This window comes from Abrus precatorius, unplaced genomic scaffold (assembly GCF_003935025.1).
Source record: "Abrus precatorius isolate BTA unplaced genomic scaffold, Abrus_2018 Scaffold2, whole genome shotgun sequence".
NCBI lineage: Eukaryota > Viridiplantae > Streptophyta > Magnoliopsida > Fabales > Fabaceae > Abrus > Abrus precatorius.
In genome coordinates, this window is record NW_020874362.1 from 31,686,357 (window position 1) to 31,696,742 (window position 10,386).

At 37.5% G+C, this 10,386-nt stretch overlaps 1 pseudogene; it reads left to right on the forward strand.

Annotated features, from left to right (window-relative positions):
• Positions 1–2,424: 2,424 nt before the first annotated feature.
• LOC113859833 lies at positions 2,425–9,832 on the forward strand (annotated as a pseudogene).
• The last annotated feature ends 554 nt before the right edge of the window (positions 9,833–10,386 follow it).

Genomic DNA, 10,386 nt, shown 5'->3' on the forward strand with positions numbered 1-10,386 from the left:
TTTTATTAAATGGGTATCTTCTTTAATCAATTCAAATAAAATTATTTTTTTTATTTTCTTAAGTCATGTTTCAAATTTTGATAAATTAAATTACTATAATTTATTCATTTTATAAATTTTTATAATATCGATGTGTAATTTACATTGCCTTCGATAGTCTAATAAATTATAAGAAGTTTATGTATAGCTTACGTTATCTTAAATTTTTTTCAGTATTAATCATAATCAAAATTAAAATTCAAATACTCCATTTACGAATAAAATATTTCTTAATGATTTGCAGTATAGTTGTGTGATCTTCCTTCACTTTCTGTATTGTTTTCTCGTAGGGTACATGTATAACTGCATTATCTTGTATCCTAAACATTATAATTTTTACGAAAAATGATTTTAATTCTAAAATAAATTTTTATTTTACTAAACTTAATTATAATCAACTAATTTCATAATTTTTAGATAGAACTACGTGGCTTTGAGTTCCCCATTGCATCCGGGGATACGTAGGAGCGGGAACCGTACCCGTCAAGTCAAAATAATTTTTAAAATAACCCGAATAATATTTCAATAAATAATATTTCTTCTTCTAAAATAAAATAATTAATGTTTAGGGGTTAAATAAATATTTTTCAAAATTAGAATAATTTTGTACAATTAATTTTAGGTAACCGTTTTTTAAACGGACGTTGTAGGGTGCTAATACCTTCCCTACACGTAAATGACTCCCGAACTCATTTTTTGGTTTCAAAGATCGTATTATATTTAAGTTTTTCCAAGGTTTTTCTTAAAAATAAACTTTGGTGGCGACTCCTCTGATATTTTGGAACAAGTTTGTCATCCGTCGTACCGTTGCGATCGCCCGGTTGCGACAGATAGCGACTCCACTGGGAAAATCTTTTAGAGAGTCAAGCCTTTGATAATTGATCGTGCGAATTTGTCTTATTTTGTTTCTATTTATTTAATCCCTTTTTTATTTATTTATTTGAGTCAATTGTAGTGTTTCTTTTATTCGTGCATGTATTTCGTGTATGAATTGCGTAATCTCATTGTATGCTCATATTGATATTGTTATTAATCCTAGGGTAGATGACTATTGATAATTTGTATATTCTTGTGTTGTTTAATTTTTGCAGCTTTTTATTTTTGTTGAGTTGATAAGGTTTGTATGCTCCCTCACACACTACCACTTACACATTTATCACACACTTTGAGCGGGGCCCTATACCCGGGTCTGAGTATGCTTAGGATTAGAGGGGTTATGTAGCGGTGTCATTTTGGATGCACGTCCTATTTGGCTATCATGAAAACCCTAGCTAGAGTTTGACCTTTTCTTGATGTCCCGCATCTAGTAGACTCCCTACTGTTGTGGTCAACATCAAGGATTGGATCTTAGCTCTAGTGACCTTTTAGGATTACAAGCCACCTTTTGTGAGTTTTTACACATAAAAGAAAGTTGTAGATCTTTAAGTTAGACCCTTTAGGTGACCTGAAATAGGACACAAAAGGGGGTATTCTTTCCTTATTTATTCTTTTAGAAATTATGTGAATTATTAGTGCCTTAAAGTTTTTAAATAAAAAAGGAGAAGATTTTTTTTGGAATAATATAAGGACTAGTAATTCACATGATTCTCTTAATTAATTTTTTCTTACATCATCATCATTTCATTTATCATTGCATATCATTTATTTGAATATCATGCTTATTGCCATCCTTGTGACACTTGTAATAAATTTAAAATCAGTTTTGAAATAAGGTTAAGGATGACAATTTGCATAATTTCTTACATAATTGCATTGTCATATGAAGCATTGCCCTTATAAGTATCAATTCACATTTATCAAGAGAAAAAACTAAAAAAAAAGGGGTGGTGATTCATATTGTTCTCGCATTATCATAGTCATCACATATTTGTTTCATTAATAAAGATCCTAGTAGATTATTGATTCATTTAGGATTAATGTTGATTCTTATATGGACATTTATCTGTTTAGAATCAATATTAATCCTTATGACTACTAGGATCCTATGTTAATGAAACAAATACAAAATTTGAAATAATTTCTCATCATTTTCTTTTTATTCATAGGTTGAGGATCACAAAGTTTTTGAATATCTAAGAAAAATGAAAATTAATGTGGGATCAAGTAGCAATGAGATGATACACTTGAATTAAGAAAATTTTATATTTTGGTGATGATCCCACATTAATTCTTGTTTAAAAGAAAAACTTAAAGATGTTCAACAACTGTGATGATTCTTCAAGTTTTCAATTTTCTCTTTAAACATGTTCTTCATTGTGTTAACTTCTTTTTGACTGCATCATTTTTTTATTGCATCACTCACAAACTATTTCAAAAAATTAAACAAATATAACGGGGAAACGTTTTCTAAAACATCCTTATAGAACTCGCGCTCAAGCAAGGATCATGGATGAGTTAGAGGAGCACAATGAAGAACTGAGGAACGATGTTAATCAGTTGAAAGAACAAATGGCACAAATCCTAGAGGCATTGAAGTCTTTAGAGAGAAGAACCACAGAGGGGACCCCTATTCAAGCACCTCCAGCACAACCCACTCCTACCTATCCACCAGGTTTTACCCCTACACAAGGACCGTCCCAAAATTTTCCTCCTCATGAAACAATGGTGCCTTTGACCTTGCATGTAGAAAGGCCTCCACAACAAGCTTTTAATCAACAAGATGTCCAATTTCCCCCATATGGCCTTCCCCAAGGTTATACGCCACCAATAGCTGAGAACCTACAAAACACTGGCCAACCATTAAATCAACCCAATCCTGCACAACCTTCAAATCCACAAATCCAACCAACCCAAACATCCATCCCATCATATGCTTACCCTCAAAATACCCATCCCCAAGAAGCTCATATACCCCACATTATACCTACCCCAAACCAACCAATCCACCACCAACCACAAATCACTAATCCTAGCCTTAATGGAAACCCAGTCATATCACTATTCCATTCCCATAAGACCTTAGAAGAACCCCAGCCCAATTACTCAGAGAAGCACTTCCAATCCAGAGAAAAATTACAAATATTGGAAGAAAGATTGAGAGCTATCGAGGGGAGCAGCTATGGCATTGGGGAAGCTGCAGATCTTTGTTTAGTCCCAGATGTGATAGTTCCTCCAAAATTCAAAGTGCCTGATTTTGATAAGTACAAAGGAACAACATGCCCAAAGAGTCATCTGATCATGTACTGTAGAAAGATGACATCACATGCCTATGATGATAAGCTGCTAATTCATTTTTTTTCAAGACAGTTTAATTGGAGGAGCTTTGAGTTGGTATATGCATCTTGAGCGTACTCGTATTCGTAGTTGGAAAGACTTGGCTGATGCTTTCCTAAAGCAATATAAGTACAACATTGATATGGCTCCTGATAGATTACAACTGCAGAATATGTTAAAGAAGGAGGATGAGACTTTTAAAGAATATGCCCAGAGATGGAGAGAAGTTGCAGCTCAAGTGGAGCCCCCTTTGTCTGAAAAAGAAATGGTGGCTATGTTTATTGATACTGTTCAATCACCTTTCTATGATAGAATGATTGGAAGTGTTTCGTCAAACTTCTCTGATATTGTGATTATCGGAGAAAGAGTGGAAGGAGGAATGAGGAGTGGTAAGATATTTCACAATTCGGGCGGACCCTCCAGTTTGAAGAAATTTACAAATGGTCCAGGAAGAAAGAAGGAGGGAGAGACTAATGCTATAGCCTTTCACCCAAGAGAAGTTCCTTTCATTAGACCTAACCCTGCACCTTTTCAATTCCAACCCACATTTCCTATCCCTCAAATGTCTTACCCATATGTCAATGTTGTTTCACAGAATCCAAGTCTCCAATCTTATCAGCCGCGACCCTACCAACCTGCTCCGCCTACTTTTCCCATAGCACCACCCATGAGACCACCCCAGCATTGGAACCAAAACCCAAATCCCAACCAAATAAGACCCCAAAACAATCAGGAAAGGAAGCAAGTTCAATTCGACCCAATCCCCATGTCCTACACTGAGTTACTACCTCGCCCATTCCAAAGTTCATTAGTTGTACCCTGCCCAATGAAACCTGTAGAACCGCCCTATCCAAGAGAGTATGACCCAAACGCTAAGTGCGCGTATCATGCTGGTGGCATTGGTCATTCAACAGAGAATTGTAGGGCATTAAAGTTCAAAGTGCAAGACTTAATTAATGCCAAATGGCTAAATTTCAAGGAGGATAATCCTAACATTAGGAGTAATCCCCTACCCAGGCATGGAGGATCATCGGTAAATGCCGTTGAGGAAGAGTCTACATATGTTTTAAAGAGGAAAGTTGAAAAGGTTACCACTCCTCTTAAGATTATTTTTGCTGAGCTGTGCAAGACTGACTTGATCAAGGGTTTTGTACATGAAGGAAATATATGTGATTTGCACCCTGATGCAGACCACTCCATTGAAGATTGTGAAGAATTCAAGCATGTTCTACAAACCTTGATGGACAAGCATCTGGTCCAAATTGGACACCCTAAAGAGAAAAATGAAGTTTTGACTGTCGATGGGCAATCCTCAGCTTTCCCGAAACCTTTGGTCATTCATTACACCAAATGTATGAATACCCCAACTACCAACGGACCTAGACCCATCACTATACAAGTACCAGCTCCATTCACTTACAAGGACAACAAAGCAGTACCATGGAAGTATGATGCAGGGGTTTACGTTGGCAATTTTAAGGAAAACCAAACACAAGGTGTCAATTCTGATACTGTCGCCGTCTCAAACATTGCTGGTGTTGGTGGGATGACCCGTAGCGGTCGTATTTACACACCTGAGGAGCTGAGAAAGGAGCGAACAAAAGAGATAGAGAGATCCTCAAAAGGGAAAGCCAAAGTGGGCGAGTTTGAAGACGCTGACGAAGAGAAAAAGCCTGAAATAAAGAAAACGGTGTCAGATGAAGAAGCTTGTGAGTTTTTGAAATTTATTCGGCAAAGTGAATATCAAGTTGTGGAACAATTAAATAGAACTCCAGCACGGATATCTCTTTTATCGCTGCTGTTGAACTCTGAGCCACATAGGAGGACTCTTTTGAAAGTGTTGAATGAGGCTCATGTCAGCCATGATATCACTACCGACAAGTTTGGAGGCATTGTTGGTAATATTGTTTCAAACAATTATCTCACCTTCGCTGATGATGAAGTACCTGCCGAAGGAATGAGGCACAATAAAGCACTGCATATTTCTGTGAAATGTCGAGATCACATTATTGCTAGAGTGCTTATTGACAATGGGTCTTCTCTGAATGTGATGCCAAAAGCAACATTGTCAAAATTACCTTATGATGGGTCGCATATGAAACCCAGTGCCATGATAGTAAGAGCTTTTGATGGAACAAGAAGAGAGGTCATTGGAGAAATTGAAATCCCAATCCAAATCAGTCCTTGCACTTTTCAGATTTTGTTTCAAGTAATGGACATCGCGCCAGCTTACAGCTGTCTTTTGAGGAGGCCTTGGATTCATTCTGCAGGAGTTGTACCATACACATTGCATCAGAAACTGAAGTTTATCATTGATAATAAGTTGGTGATTGTCTCTGGTGAAGAAGATGTGTTGGTGAGTAAGCCTTCGTCCACTCCTTATATTGAAGCTGCTGAAGAAGCTCTAGAGACCTCTTTTCAGGCTTTAGAGATTGCAAATGCTACTTATGTTGGACAGGGAGCTCCAATCTTAAAGCCTCGATTGTCTAATACATCCATAATGACTGCTAAAGTCATGTTCGATGGAGGTTGTCAGTATGGATACATGTTAGGGCAAGTCATATCAAAAGCAACAAACTGGTTATAGCTCCATGAGAATAAGGATAGATTTGGGTTGGGATACATGCCCACTAAAGCTGATAAGAGAAGAGTCATGGAGGAAAAGAAAGAAAGAAGATTAGCCAGGTTGGAAGGTAGAGAGCCTAAGACTGAAGGGGTCCCCATTTGTGATTTTCTAAAAAGCTTCTATAGTGCTGGATTTGAGTTTCAAGACTCAGTGGCTGCTGCTGCTGATGTGGATACACCTGAAGAAGAGGTTGTGGACCTAGTCCGTATTTGCCCGCCAAACACAGAAGTTGGCAATTGGGAGATCATTGAGTTACCTGTGATTTTTAATAGCTATTCAAAGTAATCCTTGAAGTTAATCCTATTGTTTGGTTTCAAAGCTTTAGGATATCATTACTTTTTGAAAACGCTGATATATGATTTCTTTTTGTAAATTAGGACACATGTTTCCTTTTAAGTATATTTAAATGAAATGCGATTTGAATTCTCAGTAATCTTTCGTGTCTTTTTCTTTATCAGTTGAATCTTGTCGTTTATTTTCTTTTTGTCTCAACTCTCGCACAATGCAGATTCGAAAGTGACATGTCTGAAAGTAACAGTGCTAATATCCCATCCACTAATTTTGATTGTCCCATTAATCAAGCTGTCGAAGATGATAGTGATGTTGATTTACCCTCAGAATTTCTAAGATTGGTTGATCAAGAAGTGAAAGAGATCCAACCTCATGATGAACCCACTGAGACAATCAATTTAGGGACTGAGGATGATAAGAGAGAAATCAAAATAGGCACCCTCATGAAAAAACAAGAGCACGACAAGTTGATTAAACTCTTGCATGATTATAATGATGTCTTTGCATGGTCTTATCAAGATATGCCAGGTCTAGATGTTGACATAGTCGAGCATAAATTGCCACTAAAACCAGAGTGTTTCCCAGTTAAGCAGAAATTAAGGAGAATGAAGCCTGAGATGTCATTGAAGATTAGAGAGGAGGTCAAGAAGCAATTTGATGCAGGTTTTCTTGCTGTGGCCAAATACCCTCAATGGGTTGCTAACATTGTGCCAGTTCCCAAGAAAGATGGAAAGGTTCGGATGTGTGTTGACTATCAGGATCTAAATTGAGCCAGCCCTAAAGATGATTTTCCATTGCCTCACATTGATATGCTAGTAGATAATACAGCTCAACATTCATTTTTCTCTTTTATGGATGGTTACTCGGGTTATAATCAGATCAAAATGGCTGAAGAGGATATGGAGAAAACCACATTCATTACACCTTGGGGCACCTTTTGCTATAAGGTCATGCCTTTCGGTTTGAAAAATGCCAGGGCAACATATCAAAGGGCGATGGTGACATTATTTCATGATATGATGCATAAGGAGGTTGAAGTCTATGTGGATGATATGATTGCCAAATCAAGGACCGAAGAAGACCATGTTATGAATTTACACAAGTTGTTTGAGCGGTTGAGGAAATTCAAATTACGCTTGAACCCTGCCAAATGTACCTTTGGGGTGAAATCAGGCAAATTGTTGGGATTCATAGTAAGTCAAAAGGGAATAGAGGTTGATCCTGACAAGGCAAAAGCAATCATGGAAATGCCGCCTCCTCGCACTAAAAAGGAGGTTCGCGGATTTTTGGGGAGACTGAATTATATTGCTCGATTCATATGCCAACTAACTGCCACTTGTGAACCAATTTTTAAGTTGCTACGGAAAAATCAGCCGATGGAATGGAATGAAGATTGTCAAGAAGCTTTTGAGAAGCTAAAGCAGTATTTACAAAATCCCCCGATACTAGTGCCGCCAGTGTCAGGGAGGCCGCTCATTATGTATTTGACAGTGTTAGAAGGATCCATGGGGTGTGTTTTAGGTCAACATGATGAATCGCGTCGGAAAGAGCACGCCATTTATTACTTGAGCAAAAAATTCACCGATTATGAAGCTAGATACTCTTTGTTAGAGCGAACTTGTTGTGCCTTGGCTTGGGCAGCTCGTAGATTGAGGCAATATATGTTGAGTCACACGACTTGGTTGGTGTCAAAAATGGACCCAATCAAATACATCTTTGGGAAACCAGCCCTTACTGGAAGGATTGCTCGTTGGCAGGTCCTATTGTCCGAATATGATATTTTGTATGTTACTGAAAAGGTAATCAAAGGCAGTGCTCTCGCAGATTTTCTAGCTCATCAACCGGTGAATAATTACCAGTCAATACAGTATGAATTTCCTGATGAAAATATAATGGCGCTATTTAACGAGAAAGGATCTTCAGTAAAAGACGAATGGGTCATGATGTTTGATGGTGCTTCTAATGTACTCGGACACGGGATTGGTGCTATACTGATTTCCCCAGAGAGGCAATATATCCCAGTCACGGCTAGATTATTATTTGATTGTACGAATAATGTAGCTGAATATGAAGCATGTGTTATGGGAATTCAAGCAGCTATAGAGTCAAAGATTAAAATTCTCGAGGTATATGGTGACTCAGCTTTGGTTATTCACCAGCTGAAAGGTGAATGGGAAACCCGAGATGCCAAATTGATCCCTTATCAAACCTATATCAAGGAATTGGTGGGGTATTTCGACGAAATTACTTTCCAGCATATTCCTCGTGAGGAGAATCAATTAGCCGATGCTTTAGCCACTTTGTCATCAATGTTTGTAGTAAGTCAAAAGGAAGATATGCCATTCATAAAGATGCAACAGCTTGATCATCCTGCCTATTGTCAAATGGTTGAAGAAGAATCTGATGGTAAACCTTGGTATAATGACATTAAAAATTTCCTCAAACACCAAGAATATCCATTAAATGCTGCTGAAAATGACAAAAAGACGTTGAGGAGGTTAGCAATGAGTTTCTTTCTAAACAGAGATGTGCTCTACAAAAGGAATCATGATATGGTTATGCTTAGATGTGTAGATGCTTCAGAGGCATAAAAGATCATGGAAGAGATTCATGAGGGCTCATTTGGGACTCATGCTAATGGACATGCTATGGCAAAGAAGATTCTACGAGCGGGATATTACTGGTTGACAATGGAGGCCGATTGCTTTCGTTATGTAAAGACATGTCATAAATGTCAGACATATGCTGACAATATTAATGTTCCTCCAACAAATTTGAATGTCTTATCATCGCCCTGGCCTTTTTCAATATGGGGAATTGATGTAATTGGACCCATTGAGCCTAAAGCCTCTAATGGTCACCGCTTCATTTTAGTTGCTATTGACTATTTCACAAAATGGTTTGAGGCTGCCTCGTATGCTAGTGTGACCCGAAATGTGGTGGTGAGATTCATTAAAAAGGATTTGATCTGTCGGTATGGCCTCCCAAGCAAGTTGATAACAGACAATGGCACTAATTTGAACAACAAAATGATGAAAGAATTGAGTGACAACTTCAAGATTCGACATCATAATTCCTCTTCCTATCGCCCAAAGATGAATGGAGCAGTTGAAGCAGCCAATAAAAATATTAAAAAAAATCATCCAAAAGATGGTAGTGACATACAGGGATTGGCATGAAATGCTGCCATTTGCCTTGCATGGATACCGAACTTCGGTTCGTACTTCAACTGGGGCAACTTCATACTCTTTGGTATATGGAATGGAAGCAGTACTTCCTATTGAAGTCGAAATTCCCTCTTTAAGGATAATAATGGAGACCAAATTGGAAGAAGCAGAATGGGTGCAATCTCGTTTTGATCAATTGAATCTCATTGAAGGAAAACGGTTGAATGCGTTATGTCACGGTCAACTATACCAGAGAAGGATGAAGAAGGCTTTCGATAAAAAGGTTCGCCTGAGAGAATTCAGTGAGGGAGATATGGTACTTAAAAAGATTTTGCCAATGCATAAATATTATCATGGCAAGTGGTCCCCGAATTATGAAGGACCATATGTGGTGAAAAAGGCTTTCTCAGGAGGGGCTCTAATCCTCACAAACATGGATGGACAAGATCTTCCAAACCCCATCAATTCTGATGCTGTAAAAAAATACTATGCTTAAAATATATATATATATATATATATATATATATATATATAAAATAATTAAAAAAGAGGAAAAAATAATTAAAAAAAAAAAAAGCTCGCTAGGTTGAAAACCCGAAAGGGCGACCTAGGCAAAAGTTAGAGCGACCTGGTGAGCTGAAAACTCGAAAGAGCGGCTCAGGCAAAAGTTAAGGTCAAATAAATACTACACTGAACTGAAAATCTAAAAGGGCGGTTCAGAGGGGCACTAACTTCAGTCGCAAGAAAGAGCTTCAAATCGAGAAATATGATCGACTGAAATACTAAACTGGGGCAAATTTTGAGAGGTTAAAGTTGAGTCAAACGAAAGATGGATTCAAAATACCTTACTGGGGTAATTTCATTTTGGCAGTTTTGTTAATGGATGATCAATTTACATGAGAGATTAGCACTGTTCATCTGGAAGACGTCACTTAATCGGCATAATATTTTACTATTTTCATAGTCATTTCGATCCTTTGATGTATTTTTTCGTTACTCATGTCATAAGTCTTCTTTGCAAATTCACCATTTCTTTATTACAGTCATTCC